We start from the raw sequence: 24,235 nt of genomic DNA, 5'->3' as shown, positions 1-24,235 counted from the left end.
TTTTTGTATTTTTTTGAGGAGGTGGCTGTTGACCTATATATTCAAAAAATCTGAACTCCTAACAGAAATCCTTGAATAAAGTGAAAGAATCTGTAACTAGCCTTCTTGAATTTGTATGTCACTCTGTGTCCAATATAGTTGTTATTGAATTGACCCTTATTTCTTCTTGGCAATTTTTCATGAACACTCTTTTGATATGTAGGCTTTCCTGATTTTGAAGGTTAAATATGATAATAAAACAATTATGAGATTACGTTTAATTGCTTTGTTAAAAGAAGGAAAGTGCTCTTGTTAAATCATCTGTATGCACATAAGAACCCTCAAATTATTAACCACAACCTTTTCTGGTGTTTCAAATTCCCAATACCAACAGGCTCCCTAAATTTAAGCTTCAGCTAAGATTTATCTATTAATCTTTTTTTCCTGGTGATATTATTTTAATTGAATGAGACAGATTTATGAAAATAATTTTCCTTTTCTTAAGGTTTTATATCCTTTTTCTTTCTGCCTCATGCTCTGCTAATATCTGGCATGGTATATTAATCTCATTTCATATTAAGGAAATAACTTTTCATAACTTTCTGTACTTTGTTTCTTCCTATTTTTACTAAGAGTTCTAATGAAATTACAATGATGTGTATTAACATTATTTTTATACAAAATGATTAAATCTTGAATATAAAATTGATTCTATTTCTGATCCTGGCCCAGATATTTTGAGGGAACTAAAGCCATAATTTATAATGAATGTGACAAATTTTGCCTATAAACTACTTGTTTTGGGTGGATTTTACTCCTTGAGAGTGTGATTTAATGGATAAGACTTCTAATCAGTCTATATATAAACTAATTGGAGTCCATGGCATAAAGTTATTGAAAAGTTTCATTTATATTTCTCATTGTGGTTTGTTTTGTAGGTTAATATTAAACAGGATATTTCCTCCCCAATATCTTACTTATTGTATTTGTGCTTAAGTCTAGCTAGTGATACTAGGCAATTTAAATGATTGAAATAAAATTATCCAATTTATGCACTACTGAATGAGTTTTAATGCACCAGAATGAATAATTCCTGAGAGAGGCTTATTTCCATGAATTATATTATCAGGCTACAATGATCTGTGCTGTTTTGTGCTGTGAAATTCTTTATCTCATATGTATATGTCAGAAGGGATCCTTCTAGTTTAGATGACTGGTGACACTGCTTAAAACTTCAAATTGATTTTAACATTTTTATCTTATCCTTTGCTTTCAAAAATGAATTCTTTTTGTTCAAAGGGATGCTAATAAAAATTGAAATCATAGTAGCTAATATTTATTAAGCACTATGTTCTTGACACTGGGTAAAGGCTTTACATGTTTAGTTGATTCTTATTATTCACAGTAGTTATGTTCTCAAACAGCCCATGTTAGCAAATACTGACTCATTGCTCCTAGGGGAAATACAGAGTTAGGGTTCTGCAAGCTTCTCACATTTTCATCAGTTGATAAACACATAACCTTGTTTCATGTGTTTTTCTGCTTAAATAAGGTGTCCTTATTTAATATATATTGTTGATTCATTACCATTAAACTCATTGCCAATAGTGCTGTAACTAATGGGACTGAATGAAGTTTAGCTAACAAATATATTTCCTACCTGATGTACATCTTCTTGTCTCTTCAAAGGAACACTAGAAAACACTTTAGCATTGTTTTCAGGGGCCATTCTAAACAGTGAAATCACCAAGAAAAAGCATAAAGATGCAAAAAAAAATGTGTCATTAAATACACTAGGAAAGGGACACTTATTTACAATATGAGATGCAACAATAAGGCAATACTCTGTCTCAACTGGGAACATGCCTATTGGGTGAGTCAATATTTTGTTGTTCTATGCATATCCATGAGTGACCATGAAAGTACCACAAATATTGATTTTGAAGTTACAAGTAAATTTTAGTCAGTAGACAAGTTTAAAAATATGGCATCTGCAAATAATGAATGATTGTCTTAGAGATTTTTATTCTCACACCAATCCAATGAGATAGGTAAGTAAAACCCTTTTTTCCTTCCCATTTTTCTTTTTCTTGTACATCCATATTTTATAGGAAAGGTATTAATGCCAGGATTGGGGTCTTTGTATATTTGCTGGCTATCATAATATCATGCTTTATTTATTTATTTATTTATTTATTTATTTATTTATTTATTTATTTTTAAAGATTTTATTTATTTGACAGAGAGAGACACAGCGAGAAAGGGAACACAAGCAGGGGGAGTGGGAGAAGGAGAAGCAGGCCTCCCGTGGAGCAAGGAGCCTGATGCAGGGCTCGATCCCAGGACCCTGGGATCATGACCTGAGCCAAAGGCAGATGTTTAACAACTGAGCCACCCAGGCGCCCCCATAATATCATGTTTTAAAACACAAGATTCTTTTTATCTCTAGCATAGACTTGGAATACTGTCACATATTTTCACTGTACTATAACATTATTAGTATGTGATAGTTTTGCAATTTGAAAAATTCATTAAGAACATTATATACCTAAAATTATGTTACATATTATTAAAAGCAAATTGCAGAAGACATGAACAGACATTTTTCCAAAGAAGACATCCAAATGGCCAAAAGACACGTGAAAAAGTGCTCAACATTGCTCGGCATCAGGGAAATCCAAATCAAAACCTCAATGAGATACCACCTCACACCAGTCAGAATGGTTAAAATTAACAAGTCAGGAAATGACAGATGTTGGCGGGGATGTAGAGAAAGGAGAACTCTCCTACACTGTTGGTGGGAATGCAAGCTGGTGCAACCACTCTGGAAAACAGTATGGGGTTCCTCAAAAAGTTGAAAATAGAGCTATCCTATGACCCAGCAATTGCACTACTGGGTATTTACCCCAAATATGCAAATGTAGGGATCTGAAGGGGTAAATGCACCTCAATATTTATGGCAGCAATGTCCACAATAGTCAAACTATGAAAAGAGCCCAGATATCCATCAACAGATGAATGGATAAAGAAGATGTGGTATATACACAATGGAATATTATGCAGCCATCAAAAGAAACGAAATCTTACCATTTGCAATGACATGGATGGAACTAGAGGGTATTATGTTAAGCAAAGTAAGTCAATCAGAGAAAGACGTGCATCATATGATCTCACTGATATGAGGAATTCTTAATCTCAGGGAACAAACTGAGGTTTACTGGAGTGGTGGGGGATGGGAGGGATGGGGTGGCTGTGTGATAGACATTGGGGAGGGAATGGGCTATGGTGAACGTTGTGAATTGTGTAATACTGATGAATCACAGATTTGTACCTCTGAAGCAAATAATACATTATATGTTAAAAAAAAAAAGATAGTAGGAAGAGAAAAATGAAGGGGGGGAAATCGGAGGGGGAGACGAACCATGAGAGACTATAGACTCTGAGAAACAAACTGAGAGTTCTAGAGGGGAGGGGGATGGGGGATGTGTTAGCCTGGTGATGGATATTAAAGAGGGTACGTATTGAATGGAGCACTGTGTTATACGCAAACAATGAATCATGGAACACTACATCAAAAAAAAAAAAGAAAAAAGAAAATTACATAATTACATATTAAATTATCATAAACGACACCACTAAGACTATATAGAATGCCTATGACAGTTTGTTTCCTCTTGAGGTATTTCTAGAGATATTGGCCCTATCAGCTGGAATTTGTTAGATGTTTGTAGTTAAGTAATAATTGGAGGTAAGGGAGAAAAGACATGCTAATAGGAAATAGCATATAAAAAGTTTAGAAATAGGAATGTAGAATATGTAGGTTGAGAATACAGACTTTTGATCTCATTTGCTAAGCATGGTATAAGGAACAAGGTAGTGACAGGAAGAAGTATTGAGGGGCAGGTCTATGATAAGGGACGCCCTCTCCACCTACCCTGGTTTGGTCTGAAGTGTTAGTGGGATTATACAAGTAAAATGAAGCTGTCTTCCTTTTCTTCTTGGGCAATTATTCTCAGTTTTTTGTTCCACTGTGTTGCTAATTTTTTTTAAGTGGACTCTAGAGCTCTTCTGGGGCTGTTTTCCTTCACAGATAGTTGTCTAATTCTTGATCTTTGCTGGGGACCCCAGGAGTCTGGGGTCTTCTATGTTGCTGTTTGGATCTCTCAATGTTACTTTATTTTCTTTCTCTTGTTTTAAATTAAAATATACCAATATAGGATTTTTTTTTATTAAAAAGTAGCCTGATCAAAGTTTTATAAAATTATTTCCTTTTCTTCTCTATAAATTAGCAAATGAAATACCTGAAGTAATATTTCTTTACTGCTAATTGGCTATAGCTGCATGAGGAGAGTTATTCTTTATTTTTATTTCTCTATTTTTTGCTATATTGCCTCAATTCTTTATAATGGTAATATCTGCAATATTTAAGGAATAAACAATAATTATTATTAATAAAAAATAAGGATTTGTGTCTCTTCAACAATAACTTACTTTCTTTAAATAAATTTAGTATTTCTTTGAGGTTGTAATCTATTGCCTATTAATAGTAGATGAATCAATATGCCTAGATAGAATTTGATAAGTATAAAGCAATTGTATTTGATATTGGTTATGTGCTGGTGATGACTTAAAAGTGTCAATCTAAAATTTGAATGAAACAATTTACTCCTTTTAAAACACTGTATGCTTCTCAGAAAAGAGTATCTTCTATATTCACGAAGGGTTGTTAATATCTGCCTTCGGGGTGCCTGGGTGGCTCAGTCAGTTGAGTGGCTGCCTTTGGCTCGGGTCATGATCCCGGGGTTCTGGGATCGAGCCCCGTGTCGGGCTCCCTGCTCAGCCTCTCTGCCTACTTGTGCTCTCTATCTCTCTGTCAAAAAATAAATAAATAAAATCTTAAAAAAAAAATAACTTCAAACTGCCTTCAAAACGTTAAGCAGATTGGAACTCATCATTGTATGCAAATCTACTTCAACAGCTGCCCCTTTGGCCTTTATAGGAGCAGTATTATCAGGCTGATCACCGAACATGGAAATTCCCACCACAGGGACTCCATGGTAAATAGCTTCATAGATCCCATTGGTTCCACAGTGACTGATAAAAGCTCTGGTCTTGGGATGACCTAAGAGGTAAAAAAAAAAATGTATCATTATTTAAAGTTGTGAGAATTTCAGAAACAGAAAGTCTTGACACCTATAAGCCATTGATTCAATTAGGCAGCATCCTCTATACAATTCTGTGTCATAAGGCTATATATAAATTCCTTTAAGCTCTAAAGAAGGCAGCAACTAGTTATTCCAGGCTAAGTAGCAATTACTTATTCTAGCAATTAAGTCATTTCACAAACCTCTGAGAAGGTCTGTGTGGACTTTAAATGATAGAGAGTAGTTGCCAGGTGGCCAAGTTGTTGAGGTGAGGAATTAATTAATAAAAAAGAATGGAGGGATTTAAGAAATGATACTCTTGTGTGGATAAGGGAAGGGGTGGTGGGATGTACATGGTTTCAGTGGGAGACTATTGATGTAACAGGCCAGAAAGATAGATTAGGGTAAGTTCATGAAGCACTGTGTTTAATAAAGTAAGATTTTGTATTTGATTTAAAATAATATAGAGCCATTTTTAATATTAGAAATGGTGAATAGGATTATCAGATTTTTCTTTTCAAACAGGGGAAGAGAGAAGGGAGGTGAGAGAAAATTGATACAGAGAACCAGGAGGCTGCTGCAATATTTTATGTGAGAGTTAGTGAGAGCCTGATCTAAAGGTATGTTGTCTCTGATTCTAAGGAGACAAGGAATGTATCATAAATGGGAGAATTGTAAATTCCATATTTAGATTGTAATTCAGAGTTTAGAAAAGATACGCTCATTGACCAAACTCTAGTCAAATTCCTTTGAAACATATTCTTGACAAATACCCTGATTTCGGGGCTTCTGCATTTGTCTCTGCATTGCTCAATTTTAGCAAGAATCCTACTGAGTCAGTTTAGCTAGACTCTGCCAAGCTTGGTATCTGATCATCCTTTATAACTGATTGGTTTCCTCACCCTTCACCATCCCCTAGGTGGTATCTGATTATCCTGGTCTGTCTTCAGCAGGAATGTGCTTAGGTTGGTTTAACCAGAATCCTCCCTCGCCCTGATGTTTCCTCTTAGTATTTTTCTATACAGTGACCCCCACTCTGCTCCTTGGTGATAAAATCCCGACTTTTTCTTCTTGTATTCAGAGTTGAGTCCAATATCACTGCAAAAGCCCATGTACTAGTATCTATATTTATCATAATGGTCTTGAATAAAGTGTGCCTCCTAGCTTTAACAAGAATCATGAAGAATTTTTTAACAAGTTCCAGAAGAAAAGTGAAGAAGATATTAAGGATTATGTTTTGCTTGTTTTTAATACAAATTTGTTGTATTTATTTGTTATTGAATGATCATTCAGAGTATCCCTCATTCAGTTCTGTTTAGTTTTGCTTCTCTTTGGTCTTACCAAGAAGATCATTCTGGGGAATCCATTCATATAGCCAGGTATTGGGGTCCTAATATGTCTGGTTTCTTTCCTGTGTATTTCCACAGAGCCTGTTAAGATAAAAGCCTTTACTATTAGAAGATTTTCAGAATCACATCGTTTCAGAATGAGACACTTACTTAGAATTGATCTAGTTCAATGCCTCCATGTAGCAGATGAACAAACTAAGGCCTTAAGTGATTATATAATGAGTATTTAACCATTGAAACTACAACTGTGTTTTCAAATGTTTGCAATAATCCTAATAGACAAACTATCATCATCAGGAAAATTCTCACTTATTAGATGAAGAAACAAAAAAAGACAATCTATATCTAGAACAATTACACATTGGTGTTCCTAGACCATTCTTGTTAAGGGAATTTTTTTAAACAAAGTTTTCAGAGGCAAAGGGAAAGGGTGTTATAGTCACTTTAGGAATTTGTAAGTGTTTTGAACTTTTGTTATAAACTTGGCAGTAATATAAAAGTAAGCATTGTCTTCTTTATTGTGGTAAAATATATATAATGATACTTAGCATTTTAATGTATTGTAAGTATACAATTCAGTGACATTGAATGCATTCACAATATTGTGTAACCATTGTTACTATGTGTAATCCAAATTGTCTGTCCAGCATTCCCAACATAAACTCTATATCATTAAACAATAAATCCCTCTTCCCCCAACTTGGCAGCCCCTGGTAACCTCTCTTCTACTTTCTGTCTCTATGAATTTGACTGCTCTAGTTACCTCATATAAGTGGAATCATACAATATTTGTCTTTTCCTGACTGTCTTATTTCACTTAGCATAATGTCCTCAAGGTTCATTCATGTTGTAACATATCAGAATTTCCTTCCTTTTTAAGGCTGAATAATATTCCATTATGTGTATATACCACATTTGTTTATCTATTTACTTGGATATTGTGAATAATATTGCTGTGACTTTTGGTGTACTAATGTCTGTTTGAGTCCCTGATTTCAATTCTTTTGGATATATAGCCAGAATTGTAATACTGGGTCATATGAGAGTTTGATGTTTAACTCTTTGAGAAACCACAAAACGGTTTTTCATAGCCACTATATTATTTTGCACTCCTGCCAGCAATACACAAAGCTCCAATTTCTCCATGTTCTCATCAACACTTGTTGTTTCTCATTTTTTTATAATATCTATGCTAATGGATTTGAAGTAATATTTTAATGTGCTTTTGATTTGCATTTCCTTAATGATTAATGACATTGAGCATCTTTTCAAGTACTGATTGGCCATTGTATATCTTCTTCAGAGAAATGTCTATTCAAGTCTTTTTCCATTTTTGAATTGGGTTTTTGTTGTTGATTGGAGTTCTTTATGTATTGTGGATGTTAATCCCTTATCAAGTACATGATTTACATGATCTTCTCCCAATCTTTATGTTGTGTTTTATTTTCTTTCTTTCTTTTTTTTAAAGATTTTATTTATTTATTTGAGAGAGAATGAGAGATAGAGAGCACAAGAGGGAAGAGGGTCAGAGGGAGAAGCAGACTCCCTGCTGAGCAGGGAGCCCGACGTGGGACTCGATCCCGGGACTCCAGGATCATGACCTGAGCCGAAGGCAGTCGCTTAACCAACTGAGCCACCTGGGCGCCCTGTGTTTTATTTTCTTGGCACTATCTTTTGTTGAAAAAAGTTCTTAATTTGAGAAAGTCCACTTTATTTTGTTGTTGTTGGCATGCCTCTGGTGTCATATTTGTGAAATCAGAGTTAAATCCAATGTGATGTCAATATCATAAAAGCCATCTATGAAAAGCCCACAGTGAATATCTTTCTCAATGGGGAAAAACTGAGAGCTTTTCCCTCAAGGTCAGGAACATGACAGGGATGCCCACTCTCACCACTTTTGTTCAACATAATACTAGAAGTCCTAGCCTCAGCAATCACACAACAAATAGAAATAAAATGCATTCAAATTGGCAAAGAAGAAGTCAAACTCTCTCTCTTCACAGATGACATGATACTTCATGTGGAAAACCCAAAACGCTCCACCCCAAAATTACTAGAACTCATACAGTGATTCAGCAACGTGGCAGGATACAAAATCAATACACAGAAATCAGTTGCATTTCTATACACTAACAATGTGACTGAAGAAAGAGAAATTAAGGAGTCAATCCCATTTACAATTGCACCCAAACCCATAAGATACCTAGGAATAAACCTAACCAAAGAGATAAAGGATCTATACTCTAGAAACTACAGAACATTTATGAAGGAAATTGAAGAAGACATAAAGAGATGGAAAAACATTTCATGCTCATGGATTGGAAGAATAAACATTGTGAAAATGTCTATGCTACCCAGAGCAATCTACACTTTCAATGCAATCCCTATCAAAATACCATCAACATTTTTCACAGAACTGGAATAAATAATCCTAAAATTTGTAAGGAACCAGAGAAGACACTGAATCTCCAGGGGACTGTTGAAAAAGAAAATCAAAGCTGGGGGGCATCACAGTGCCTGACTTCAAGCTATATTACAAAGCTGTGATCATCAAGACAGCATGGTATTGGCACAAAAACAGACACATAGATCAATGGAACTGAATAGAGAACCCAGAACGGACCCTCAACTCTATGGTCAACTAATCTTCGACAAAGCAGGAAAGAATATCCAATGGAAAAAAAGGCAGTCTCTTCAATAAATGGTGCTGGGAAAATTGGACGGACATATGCAGAATGAAATTGGACCATTCTCTTACACCATACACAAAGATAAACTCAAAATGAATGAAAGACCTCAATGTGAGACAGGAATCCATCAAAATTCTAGAGAACACAGGCAGCAACCTCTTTGGCCTCAGCTGCAGCAATTTCTTGCTAGACATGTCTCTAAAGGCAAGGAAACAAAAGCAAAAATGAACTATTGGGACTTCATCAAGATAAAACACTTCTGCATGGCAAAGGAAACAGTCAACAAAACTGAGAGGCAACCCACAGAATGGGAGAAGATATTTGCAAATGACATTATGGATAAAGCGCTGGTATCCAGGATCTATAAAGAACTTCTCAAACTCAACACCCAAAAAACAAATAACCCAGTCAATAAATGGGCATAAGACATGAACAGACACTTATCCAAAGAAGACGTACAAATGGCCAACAGACACATGAAAAAATGTTCAACATCACTAGCCATCAGGGAAATACAAACCAAAACCACAATGAGATACCACCTCACACCAGTCAGAATGGCTAAAATTAACAAGACAGGGAACAACAAATGTGGGTGAGGATGTGGAGAAAGGGGAACCCTCTTACACTGTTGTTCACAATGCAAGCTGGTGAAGCCACTCTGGAAAACAGTATGGAGGTGCCTCAAGAAGTTAAAAATAGAGCTATCCTATGACCCAGAAATGGCACTACTAGGTATTTACCCCAAAGACACAAATGTATTGATCCTAAGGAGCACCTGCACCCCAATGTTTATAGCAGCAATGTCCACAATAGCCAAACTGTGGAAAGAGCTGAGATATTCATCAACAGATGAATGGATAAAGATGTGGTATATATATATGCAAAGGAATATTACTCAGCCATTAGAAAGGATGAATACTTACCATTTACATCAATGTGGATGGAACTGGAGGGGATTATGCTAACTGAAATAAGTCAAGCAGAGAAAGACAATTATCGTATGGTATTCACTCATATGTGGAACATAAGGAATAGCGTGGAGGACCACAGGGGAAGGGAGGGAAAACAATGGGAAGAAATCAGAGAGAGAGACAAACCATGAGAGACTTTGGACTCCAGGAACTAAACTGAGGGTTACAGAAGGGAGGGGGATGGAGGATGGGGGAACCAGGTGATGGGTATTGAGGAGGGCACATGTGGTGATGAGCACTGGGTGTTATATGCAACTAATGAATCATTGAACACTACATCAAAAACTAATGATGTACTATATGCTGGCTAATTGAACATAATAAAAAAAATCCAATGTGATGAAATTATCCTTCAAAATTTCTTCTACAAGTTTTATAGCTTTACTTCTAAAGTTTAGGTTTCTGATCTATTTTGAGTTAATTTTTGTATATGGTGTAAGGTAAGTGTTTAACTTCATTCTTTTGCATATGGATATCAAGATTTTACCAGCACTATTTGTCAAAGACACTGTCCTTTCCCCATTGGTCTTAAAACTCTGTTGGAAATCAATTGATCATATATGTGAGGGTTAACGTCTATTCTGTCTTCTATTCCATTGGTTTATATGTCTGTTCTTCTGCCAGTACCACACTGTTTAGTTTGCTGTAGCTCCAAGTTTCAAAACTGAAAAATGTGAGTCCTCTAACTTTATTCTTTTTTATGATTGTTTTGTCTATTTATGGCTCTTGAAAGTCCATATGAAGTTGAGGATTGGATTTTCATTTGTGCAAAAGAGGCCTTTAGAATTTTGATAGGAATTTCATTGAATCTGTAGGTTGCTTTGGATCATGTTGACAACTTAACCCTGGTAAGTCTTTTATCCATGCACATGGTATGGCTTTACATTTATTTAGGAACTCTCTAGTTTCTTGAAGAAATGATGTTTTGTTGTTTTCAGCATACAAATATTTCAACTCCTTGTTGAAATTTAGATTAATATTTGTTAGTATTTGATTTGTTTAGTTGCTCTTGTAAATGGAATTGTTTTCTTAATTTTATGTTCAGATTGTTCATTGATGTGTATATAAACACAACTGATTTTTGTGTATTGAGTCTGCAAATTTCTTAAATTTGGTTATTAGCTCTAGTAGCTTTTTGTGGATTCTTGGAGATATTCTATGTATAGGATAATGTCATCTGGAAAAAGGCATGGTTTTACCTCTTTTGTTCCAATTTGGATGCTTTTTTATTTCTTTTTCTTGTCTAATACCCCAGGCTATAATTTTAGGACCATGCTATATAGCAGCAGTGAAAGCAGGCATCCTTGTATTTTTCCTGATCTGAGGGGGAAAACTTTCAGTTTCTATCATTGAATATGATGTTTGCTTTGGGTTTTCCAAGTTTACTCTTTATCATATTGAGGAATTTCACCTCTATTCCTAGTTTTCCGAGATTTCTTATCATGAAAGAACGTTGGATTTTTGTCAAATTCCACTTTTGTGTAAGTTGTGTAAGTTGAACCTGTGGGGTATTTTTCCTTCATAAGTATTAATATGATGTATTTCATTGATTGATTTACTTCCGTGAACTACCCTTGCATTCCTGGGATAAATCCCATTTTATCATGGTGAAAACATCTTTCAATATTCTAGTGGATTTGATTTGCAAATATTTAGTTGAGTATTTTTACATCTATATTTGTAAGGGATGTTGGTCTGTAATTTTATTTTCTTGTTATGTCTTTATCTGGCTTTTCATTTAGGACGTGTTCCCCTTCTTCTCTTTTTTTTGGAAGAATTTGAAAAGCATTAGTTCATTTAATTCTTCCTTAATTGTTTGGTAGTATTTACCAGTGAAGCTATCTGTCCAGGACTTTCTGTCATTGAGAGTTTTTGATTACTAATTCAATCTCTTAATTTGGTGTAGGTTTGTTGAAATATTCCGTTTGTTTTTTAAAGTAAATTGCATTTTTCAAGGAATTTATTCATTTCTCCTATGTTGTCTAATTTGTTGGCTACAATTGTTCCTAATATCCTCTTTTGCCAGGAATGGCCAGCAATCCCTGTACTGATGGATGGAAGATGACTCCAAACTTTACTGTGAAAGAGAGGAGAAGGCAAGGGGGTCAATGCTCAGAGACCAAGACCCTTTGCTTTTCTTTGCTCCTGCTTTCATCGGTCCTTCAGGATAATCACAAATCCTTATCACTGTTTCTCAAGCACATGATGTGTGACAAGCAATCTTACTGGAACTAGGAGGCTCTGTTTACAGGCAAGATATGATATGCTAATCTGCGTGTTTGATATGCTAATCTGCGTGTTTTATGAATCCAGGAAACATAGCCTAGAGGACAATGCATACATCTCTTAGATCACATGGTGGCTGTTTGGGCTAAGAAAGCTTCAGGGAAGGCAACTCCCCCCTCCTCATTCCAATGGCAGAGTGGTCACGCTGGCCTCAGCATTCCAAAGGCCTACACACTTCGAAACCTTCCCACGCCCCCCAGTGGCCTCTGTGTTACATTTTAGCAAGTCAGGTATTACGGCTGGTGTCATGCTCTACATTAACCCCAACACTCCTTTTTATCTATGTAAAGTCATTAGTAATCCCCTATGTTCATTTATGATTTTAATTATTTGCATCTTCTCTTTTTTTTCCTCTTTGCCAGTTTAGCTAAAAGTTTGAGAAATTTGTTGATTTTTTCAAAAAACCAACTTTTGGTTTCATTAATTGTCTTTATTATTTTTCTATTCTATTTTATTTCTGTTCTAATCTTCATTATTTCATTCCTTCTGGTAACTTGGATTTAGTTTGCCTTCCTTTTCTAGTTGTTTAAGGTGTAAAATTAGGTTTTGACTTTAGATCTTCTTTTTCAGTGTGGGCATTTAAACTATAACATAGGCTATAAACTTCCTTCTGAATACTGCTTTCATCGCATCTCCTAAGTTTTGGTGTGTTATGTCTTCATTAATTTTTAAAATATTTTCTAATTACTCTTATGATTTGTTTTTTGACCTGCTGGGTGTAAACTACAATAGCATACAAAAACTCTGTTCCTTTATAGCTCCATCCCCCACTTTCTGTTACTGATGTCACAAATTACATATTCATACACTGTGTTTCTAATAATAGATAAGATTAATAATTGCTATTCTGCATTTTTAAATCCTTGAGAAAATAAGTGGAATTACAATCAAAATTGCAATAATTGCCTTTGTTTTTACCTTTGCTGCACATCTTTATTTTTTTCACAGTTTTGTGTTACTATCTAGCAGCCTTTTATTTCTGCTAGAAAGACTTTTCATTTCTTGTAGGGGAGGTCTAATGGTAATGACCTCCCTTGCTTTTGTTTACCTGGGAATGTCTTAATTTCTAACCTCATATTTGAAGGAAATATTCAGTTGGCCATTTTTTCTTTCAGCACTTTGAATATATCAACCCACTACCTTTTGGCCTCCAAAGTTTCTGATGAGAAATTGGCTGGTCACCTTTGGTGTGATGAGTTGCTTCTCTCTTGCTGCATTCAAGATTCTCTTGTTGTCTTTGGTTTTCTGCAGCTTGATTATGTGTTTTGGTGGGGACCTCTTTGAATTTATTCAACTTTAAGTTCATTAACCTTCTTGGATTTGTAGATTTGTGTCTTTTATTTAAATTTGGGACATTTTAAGCCATTATTTCTTCAAATATTCTTTTTGCCCATTTTTCTCTTTTCTCATACAACGTGTATATTCATCCACTTGGTATTATCCCACAAGGCCTTTAGGCTTTGTTCACTTTTCTTTGTTTTTCTTTCTGTTCCTCTTACTTGATAATTTCAATTATTCTTTCTTCAAGTTTGCTGATTGTCCTACTTGCTCATATCTGATTTTAAATCCCTGACATAAATATTTTATTTCAGTTATTATAATTTTTAGCTGCAGAATTTCCTTTTCATTCTTACAATTTCTTTCTCTTTATTGATATTCTCATTTTGTTCCTACATCATTTCCTTCTTTTAATCAGTGTCTTCCTTTAATTATTTGAGTATCTTTAAGGTAATTGTTTTAAAGTCTTTATCTAGTAATTCCAACATTAGGCTTCCTCAGGAATGGTTTCTTTCAATATATTTTGGTCCTTTGGGCCATATTTTTATCTATTTTTGTATGCCTTGTGATATTTTTTGGTGAGAACTGGACATTTGAGTTTTGTAATTGATAAAATCACTCTGGAAATCAGATTCTATCTTTCTTTAGGATTTGAGGTTTGTTTGTTTTCATTGTTGAAGGGTGTCTCTTTGCCAGGAATCAGGCTGAGGTGAATACTTTAGATCGTCTCAGGTCTTTATTTGAGCCTGTGTTTTTCTCTGGACATGCATATTGCTTTTTAAATTCTATTGTATGTGAGGTTGTTTTGAATGGGCTCTTTATTTTTTTTAAAGATTTTATTTATTTATTTGACAGAGACACAGTAGAGAGGGAACACAAGCAGGGGGAGTAGAAGAGGGAGAAGTAGGCTTCCCGCTGAGTAGGGAGCCTGATGCGGGGCTCAATCCCAAGACCCTGGGATCATTACCTGAGCCGAAGGCAGACCCTTAACCATCTGAGCCACCCAGGTGCCCCTTGAATGGGCTTTTTAATGTCTGGCTCCCAAATGGAGAAAAGAGGGGAAAAGGAAAAAAAAATAATGCTGCTTAGGCTAATAGGAGTTGAAACAATTGTGACCAACTTTTGTTCCTAAACCTCAGTCAGTGAAAGGCAGTAAGTAGTAATAAGAATGCAAAATCCTTTGGCTCAGGTCATGATCTCAAGGTCCTGGGATCCAGCCCCAGGTGGAGCTCCCTGCTGAGTGGGGAGTCTGCTTCTCCCTCTTCCTCTGCCCCTCCCCCTGCTCATGGTCTCTCTCTTTCTCTCAAATAAATAAATAAAATCTTAGAAAAAAGGAAATTCAGTATTCTTTGTGAAGATATTTTTAGATTAAATAAACAATTTTTCAAAGAAATTTAGTTCCACAAATAATTTTTCAAAGAAATTTAGTTATGAATACAAGCATTGTCATGATCATTTGGAACTTAAAAGTACATGTAACTGTCTATTTTAACTAAAGCTAGAAAGTAAAAAATGTCCCTGGTAATTTAATCACATTACTAAGTTATAACCTAGAATGTGTTCATTTAAAAATCATATTTTGTTGGAAACATCATAGAGTGAACTGCATACTTTTTTAAACATATTACCATATTATTAAAATTTTAAATGGAAGAATCATTATTTAGGAGTATTCCAGGAACCTAATCAGTTCCAGGCTAAACCAGGGCTTTGTCCAAAACCATTAATTAAAAGGATATATAGTCCCAATCATGAAATAAGTCGATATTTTTTGAATATCTTTTCCTTTGCTCTTTATCATGTTAGTTAGAACTTGTATGTGTGCCTCAGACTTAAAAACAAACAAGAACAACAAAACAAGTTTAGATTACATAGAAACCTTAAATCGTAGGCACAGAGCTAACAGATTGCTTAAGATCAGTGAATGATTTATTTTAGCCCACTATTGGGAGGGAGAGGGAGAGACAGAATCTTAAGTAGGCTCCATATCCAGTGTGTGAGCCTGACACGGGGCTTGATCTCAATAACCCTGAGATCATGACCTGAGCCAAAATCAAGAGTTGGATGTTTAACTCACTGAGCGACCCAGGCACCCCTATTTTAGCCCATTATTTAAAAAAATAATATGGCAATATGTGTTCCTGATAATGCCAGGTTTAAAGCAAAATAATAATCAAATATTTTAAGCCACACTTTCTAACATTTAATACTTTTTCCTCACAGTTCAGTTAAATTGATACTAACAATACTAATAGCTTTTCTTACATTTGTTAAGTACATTTTTGAGGAGAACTTCATGGCTTTTAAACTGGCTGCCCCTCAAAAAGAGATAAGATTATCTGACCTGTGGAGTCTGGGCAAGGGCTGATGCAATTATATTAGACTTTTCTACTGTGAGGTATTTGATCATTGACCCAAGAGTAAATACCACAATTCCATTTTTTCCAGAGCTCTGGACAAACTCTTCTCTCTTCTAACTCCTGTAAAGAAAATATTCTTCATAATATGAAAATTTAGAGTTATGCAAATTAAATAGCCACATGCCTTTCTCAATGTGTTTGAATTATTAGAACAGTTCTAACTATTCTTACATTAACCATTTTCGATTATGAAATATGACCTGAAATCACTGGTTATGAAGCAAATAAAAATGATTTAATTTGGTGGTTCCCCTGCAATATGTTTTAAATATTTTTGAGCTATGTGTGTGTGTATCTGTTTACAAATTATTGACTACATGTTATCTCCTGCCATGTGCTGAGTTCTTTACATGCATCATTTAACTTAGATATATGATGATGTTAAGAAATAGGTATACATTTGTACATGAAGAAACTGTCTCAGAGAGGTTAAGTAATTTGTCCAGGGCTACACAGCAGTAGCTGACAAAACCAAATTTCTGAGTTCAGCTTGTTGATTGTAAAGCCAATTACCATACTTAGTACTCTCTTCTGCCTCTAACACCCCCTCCACAATGACCAACATGAAGACCATTTGATTATAGCTTTAAATTAAATTGTTCTGGTGCTTCACTTTATATTGAGCATTGGACATTAAGAAGATTATCATGAACTTTTATACTGAATCAGTCAGAATAATGATATGCTAATGGTATATTTACTTTTTTCCCCTGTTTTCTAAATTTCAATTTTCTTTTGATTACATTTATACTTTACAACGCTTCCAAAACTACATTTAGGAATAAGGTGGCCATATAACTTACTGACCAGATAAGTAATGCAGAAATACCTGTAATACATACTCTAGGGATGATGGTAATATTATGGAAATATATGGCTTTGCATTCAAAATAAAAATAGCATATTTAATCATATTGAAGTCAAAAGAAATCTTTTTATCTGATATTTAAGTACTAAATAAACTAAGCCAATCAAGTAAGACAAGAAAAAAAATGCATGATGATTGAAAGGGGAAGACAGAGAAGAGATTTATTTTAAAGAATTGACTAATATGATTATGGTGGCTGGTAAGTCCAAAATCTGCAGAGTAGGCTATCAGTCTGGAGACCCAGAAAAAAACCAATATTGTATGTAGTTCAAGTTTGAAGGCTGTTTGCTAGCAGCATTCTCTTTTGGTTAGGAATGGTCAGTCTTTTGTTCCATTCACGTCTTCAAGTAATTGGATGAGGTTCACCAACATAATGAGGGCAATTTGCTTTACTCAAAATCTACCTATATAAATGTTAATTTAATCCAAAAGTACCCTTGCAGAAACACTCAGAATAATGTTTGACTAAATATCTGGACTTGGCCCAGGCAAGCTGACACATAAAATTTATAGGTGGATTGACATAATATGTAAAACTATCAATCTCTTTATTTTATTTTTACTATCAGTCTCTTTAAATTAATTTTCAATTATTTTTCTCATGATTTTCTTGAGAAATTGGTAAATATTTAAAAATGCATATAGAGGGATACCTTTCATAAATAATTAATGAACTTTGAAAAAGAAAAGGAAATACTTGGGACTACTTCAATCAGATAATAATATGTAATACAAAATGATTGCTACTAACCTCCTAATAGATGAAGTGAACAACAGAACAAAGCAGTAAAAGGCAGGAAGAGAACCATGAACATACAAATGTGATAAAGGTGATATCAGAAGTTAGTGAGACAAAGAGAAAAAAAATCACACTGAGTGGGTTGTTTATTAGGAGTGGTATAATAATATATTCACTATTGAGACAAAAAGGGGAAGTGAATCTTTATGTCATACCATATATTAATACAACATAGTAGTATGATAATAGAATCTATTCAAGCCTCAACTAATTGGACAAGGCTCATCCACATACTAGAAGGCAATTTGTTTTACACAAAATTCACCTCTTTTTATGTTAAGTCTTTAATATGGCAAGCATTTTCATAACGTTTCATTGTTTGAATAATTTATGTGTTTAATTTTGGTATTAGAATATTTTGAGATTTTCAGTAATATCTCTAATTATAAAAAGCAGATTAAGGATACAAAATCCACATGTTACATACAAATACAAGAGCCAATGTGAATGTACAAAGTAACCCATAATGAGGGTGAGAAATAAAGTAATCATGAGGTTTGAGACTCCAATAGAAAGGAACATAATGGGAAAACCTGGTTAAACTTGAATCTTTCCACAAATAATAACATTTGTGTGCTATTTTTGAGTTAGTGTTTGTATACTTTTATAGTGTCCCTGGGGTCCTACTGTGTTTTGGTGGGAGGAGATAGAGGAAATGAAATTTCATCAGAAAGATACACATTGTTGGTAAAATAAATAAGTACGTAAATACACACATAGATTATGTGTACACATATGTGTATGTGTTATTGGATCAATAATAAGGCAATAGGAGTGTTCTGAATATGATTGAATTATTAAGATACAGTAAATACACCTATAAGTAAGTGTCACACTATCACAAGTTGCTTTCTTTGCCTTTAGAACTGAATCTTTACAGTGTGCAGATCTTTTATCAAAAAGTATGAAATAAAATGAAGAAGGCTCAAATTATTTAAGTGCTTACTTTCTGGACAGAAGCAATAGCTTAGAATAATATAGAATGGATTTCCAATATTATTTAAGTTGTCACAATATTAATGTATACATATAACAGGATAAAGTAAAACTTCCTGTTACACGATTTAAAAATTCCAAAATAATTCTCAGTTTCTTCAATGAGTATTCCATATACTTTCTGGTCTTACCTGAAAATTGGGTTTTGCCCTATAATCCTTTAAGTATATTCTACTCATTCTACCATACCTGTATCAATCAGGATCCAGACATAGGTTTGATCTAGTTTGTCCTCTCTTCTGACTGCATTTCCAACGATTTCCTTTTCTATGCTTTAAAAAAGTATCCTCATTTTTATATTTTTATTCTGTATTATCAAAGACCCATGCTCCCTAATGCCAACTGTCAAGCTTTTAGGAAAATTCCTGTTCAGAGACGCATCTGGTTCATAGTCTTGTGCTCCACCCAAGTTCTGTTTTTACTCTGGGTAGCTTAATGTTCATGATAAGCAGCCAATACAAAATCATGTTTTTTTATTCCATGGCATCCTTAATTTAAAACCACTGCTTATGGAAAAGGTAGAACTATGGAGGCAGTAAAAAATCAACCTCCAGGGATTTAGGGACAGGGAGGGATGAATAAGTGGAGCACAGGAGATTTTTAGGGCAGTGAAACTCTTTTGTATGATACTATAAGAGTGGATACATGACATACATTTATCAAAACCTATAGAATGTATAACACAAAGAATTAACTTTAAGCTATGGAAATTGGTTGATATTCATGTGTAAATGTTGGTTCATTGATTGTAACAAATGGCCACACTGGTGTGGGATATTTATGGTGGGGGAAGCTGTGTGTGGGAGAGGGGCAGGTGAAGGGTGGGAACTCTCTGTACTTTCTGCTCATTTTGGCTGTGAATGTAAATTGGCTCTAAAAATAGTCTATCAATTAAAAAAACACAAACAATGCATAGGTTGATCCCCTGAGATTAAGACACAGTATTCAATAGTTGCTTACCTAATATTGCATCGATACCTCAAATTTAGCATGCCAAAATATAACCACATTATTTTCCCTCACAGCTGCTCCCCTTTAGTTCTTCACCATAGTAACTGTCAATATTCTCTACTAAATTGACAGTAAGAAACAAATAAAGACATATACAAAGAAACAAAAAACCAAGGATTCATTCTTGAACTCTCTCCCTTAATCTCCACCTCTAAGGCAACCATAAAATCTTATTGACTTTCTTTGTATGTACTTTTTAAATCTTTCTATTTCTACTAAAAAAATCACTATCATATTGTAGTTTGGATCTCTATAATCTCTTGCAAGAACTATTGCAACTGTATCTCAGCTCATTTCCCTATGTTAAATCTTGCTCCATACCAAACATTCAATAACCAATATTTATGAAAAGGTAAGCCCTATCACATTATTGTTTAAAAATTATACATTGATCCTTCATTGATCTTAAATTTGAAATAAAGAATACTTAGTATGGCCCATTTGTTTTTTTATAAACTATCTCCCAATTATCTTTTCAGTCTAATGTCTCTTCTCTGTTCAAACCGAACAGTTCATCATTGCTGAACTTCTGCCAGGTTTTTTGGATGAGCCATCATATCTCTATCTGATATATTCTCAAAATATTATAATTTCCCTACTACTATCCATTTCTAAGACTAGGTTATGCTAAATAACATGCAACTCCAAAATCTCGGTGGCTTAAAACAACAGTTTATTTCTTTCTCATGCTGTAGGTTCATCTATTGAGCTGCAGCTGGTACACATATTCTAGAACTCGGGTTGATATATTAGCTACTATCTGGAACACAGCCCATTGACATGACAAAGGAAAAGAGAACTCTGGAGTAACTGGATCTGACAATTAAATGTTGGGTCTGGAAGGGATACATGCCACTTTAGCTCAGACTCATTGTGCAGAGAGTACTCCATGGTTCCACTAAATTCAGGGTCTAGGAATCTCATTCTTATCATATGTGTGGCAAAATCAGTAACAGCTGCCATGATAATGTTATAAGATACCTATGGTAGTGTAATTAATAGTCTAAGAAAATAATGTCCATTAATTGCTGTGACCTTGTTTTCAGTTAAGGGATCAAATATAAAAAATAAGCTAGAAATAATTCCAGGAGATAAAAACTTAAACAAGCAGAAATAGGCATACTTAATTACCTTAGGTAGGAGCTTTGCAGGCTTGCAGTGCAGTCCTTCAACAATTTCAAAATTAGGTAAGGAAATTCAAAATCCCACTAAGTTTGAATCAACCACATTTCAGCTTTCCCCATAATCTCACATAATGTGGTAGGTTTTCCCGAATAAAAATGAAGGATAATAGAGGGAAAATAAACTGATATGTTAAATGGGAAATGTTTGGCCATCTGATTTTCTAAGAAAAATCTTTAAAGAACAAATATTGGGCCTATGTAAACCATACAAAATTGATCCACTTTCCCCCCTCCAAGAGTACATAATAGTGAGATTATGAATAACCAACCAAACAAGGATTTAAGTCTACAACAAGGCCAAAAGCCTGCTGCTCTCTCTCTCTCTCTCTCTCTCTCTCTGCCAGTAGAGTCCCTCTGCTTGAGCTAAGCCTGAGTTCTACTTCATGTTCAGAATTAGTAAATACTCTCAGCAGAGAAAATAAACAAGCCCTGACTCTTAGCTCATTGTAGTAGTGTCTCTTCCTTTTCTGGAATTACAACTTCTCTCATTCTTGTTGCTCCAAAAGCCTTTTGATATCTTTAAAAAATGACTTTAGTAATTTATCCATCTTTTTCTAGAGTTTTTGAGTGTACTGCCACAATAAATCACATCTAACCAGGAATGGAAATCTTTCAATAAATTTTTGAAAGTGATTATCTCCTTTGCTCTACAAAGTCAAAGTTTCTGTTTCACAAGACTTTGTCCTCTTTGATGGCAAAATATTAGCTATTCTTTTTGTTTAAAGATTTTGTTTATTCATTTGACAGAGAGAGAGACAGCAAGAGAGGGAACACAAGCAGGGGGAGTGGGAGAGGGAGACATAGGCTTCCTGCTGAGCAGGGAGCTGGATGCAGGGCTTGATCCCAGGACACTGAGATTATGACCTGAGCTGAAGGCAGACGCTTAACGACTGAGCCACCCCGGCGCCCTTGTGAGTCTCCTGGGCAGTAGGTTATAGGAGAAAATTGGATTAAAATGGGAGACATTTAGTCTCGAATGATATACAATGACTTTAGATTTTAATTTACAAGCAAAAATTTACTCAGGTTTTAAAGAAAATCAGTCACAAGATCAAATTTTTCCTTTAACAGTTCTGGCAGCTAAACATAAATTGGCATACAAAGATAAGAGTTTAAAAGAAGAGAAATGATTAAAAATGTGGATTAATAACGTAAACATGGAATCATAATAGCCTGAAACATGGGCAGATGATAGTAAATGTTAGAAATACAGTTGAAATTTATATTTATTGATTGGATCTGTGGCTAGAAAAAATGTATTAGAGCAAAGATATATGGTTTAGAAAAAGATGTGAAGAAATGTGGTTTCTGCCTCAGTAACTGAAAGGCTGATAATATAATTATGTAAAGCATAATACACAAAACTCACAGCAGGTCTAGGAATTAATATGATCTATTTGAGATTTTTTTCTTACGGTGATAGATTTAATAAGACAACTCTATGGAAATGTGCATATGCCCCTTAGATATTCAGATTTAGGTAGATGATAATTTTCCAAGATATGAAGTGGGTAATCTTTCATCTACTCATCTATCTATCCCTTTATGTTAATAACTAATGTACATTAATGTAAATTCTTTTTCCTTAACACATCCAATAGACAATTTCTACCTCTACTAAATGAAAGCTTTTCCAGAAGTTATGATGGGTACTCAAACTGCACAAGCTTTCATATTAATAGATGAATTTGGGAAGAGGGAAAGAGTATAATTTTTCCCATCTTGCATCATTGAGATGACTTTGTGAAGAACTGTGAATCATTGTGTGGTATGTGCATGTGAACGTGTGTGTATTTATGTGTGAAAAATGGAGGTAGAAGGAAAAATATAATATAGAATGGGAGATTATTTAGAGAGCCATGAAAAATGTCATATCTCATTTTTTATGTCTAATAATATTAATTCATTATTCCTACAATAGCAAATCTCAATAGAGGTTGGATTGCAATTATAACTTGACTGGGGGGGGGAAGAAGATATTCAGAATCTTGAAATAAAATTTCAAACATCAATACACATTTTGCCATTAACAAAAATCAAGAGCCCTCCTAGGAACACTATTTACCTTGCAATCTTCTCAAAGAGATTTTACTCATACTCTACAACCCAAGCAAAAGATAGCCCCTCTCCATGGTCCCTATTATTAGCTGAATACAGTATTGTTACCCTATTTCATTACTATCTTTTCTTTCTCAATACTGTTTCCTTCCAAAATCCCTAACACTCCACATATCTCTTTTGAAGACTTGGAATGTGTTGTACAATTTTCTTTTTTACTTAAAAAAAAATCTACCATCACACTGATAAAGAACCAACCAATGTTTAGATCTCTCATTTCTATAAAGTCTCCTTTATGCCGTTGACCCTCAACCTATTTCTTTTGCCATTTTCTGAGGTTGAGATCTTGTGTTATCCAAATGACTTCTAAGAATCTCTACCTAAATATCACTTTGGCTCTTTAAAGTGAATAAATTCAAAAGAGAACAGAGCATATTAATCTCAAAGAAGTTGTTCCTCCCAGTCGTTTTCTATTTCTGTAAAAGCCAACTCTGTTCAAATACACTCACAAGGTAGAAACCCCAGAATCCACCTTAATTCCTTCTCTTCCCTGGACACATTCCTTTCACTGAACTTTTTTCTATGAAAACAAACTCTGGTAGGAGATCTTAAAAGGCACATATTCTAATTTCTGTTGTTTATAAATGAACAAAAATAGCCATGTTAATAGTAGACAAATACAGAAAGACATAATGGTCATAAACTTCTCAATATTATTTTCATACCCATGCTTGTAATTCCTTTGTTTGGATCATTACTCATTTTTTATAGAGAAAAGTACAGTATTTAACTTATTAAGTATCATATCCTCTGTAATAACACAATGATTCTCCAAAATTCTTCCATATTTTCTCTAAAAATATTTGTTGAATGAGTGAATGAAATGAACATTGAATTAAGTTTCATATTTCTAGTCATTGTTCATTAACACATATAATTAATACAAATGTAATTACACTTATATAAATGTAATTATATGTATATATAAACATTTGTTTTTCACTTATCTTTGATTATATGACCCACAAAATAACTTTCAGTTCATATAGCTTTCTTACTCATTCTACTAAGATGAACATGTCTGCATCATGGAGTTGTTTTAAGTACTAGAGAAATGTATAAGTCACCTAACAAAATACCTGGCAATAGTTTATATTCAGTAAGTTCAAGCACTCATAGAATTTTCAGTATCTGCTCAT

General features: G+C 34.3%; 1 pseudogene; it reads right to left on the bottom strand.

The window, feature by feature from the left end:
- Nucleotides 1-4,892: 4,892 nt before the first annotated feature.
- On the bottom strand, nt 4,893-21,038 carry LOC114206701 (UDP-glucuronosyltransferase 2C1-like; annotated as a pseudogene).
- Nucleotides 21,039-24,235: the final 3,197 nt, after the last annotated feature.

This window comes from Eumetopias jubatus, unplaced genomic scaffold (assembly GCF_037043125.1).
Source record: "Eumetopias jubatus isolate StellerSeaLion01/CBP00866 unplaced genomic scaffold, mEumJub1_p1.0 scaffold_2, whole genome shotgun sequence".
Classification (NCBI taxonomy): domain Eukaryota; kingdom Metazoa; phylum Chordata; class Mammalia; order Carnivora; family Otariidae; genus Eumetopias; species Eumetopias jubatus.
This window is presented reverse-complemented; position numbering and strand designations above follow the sequence as displayed.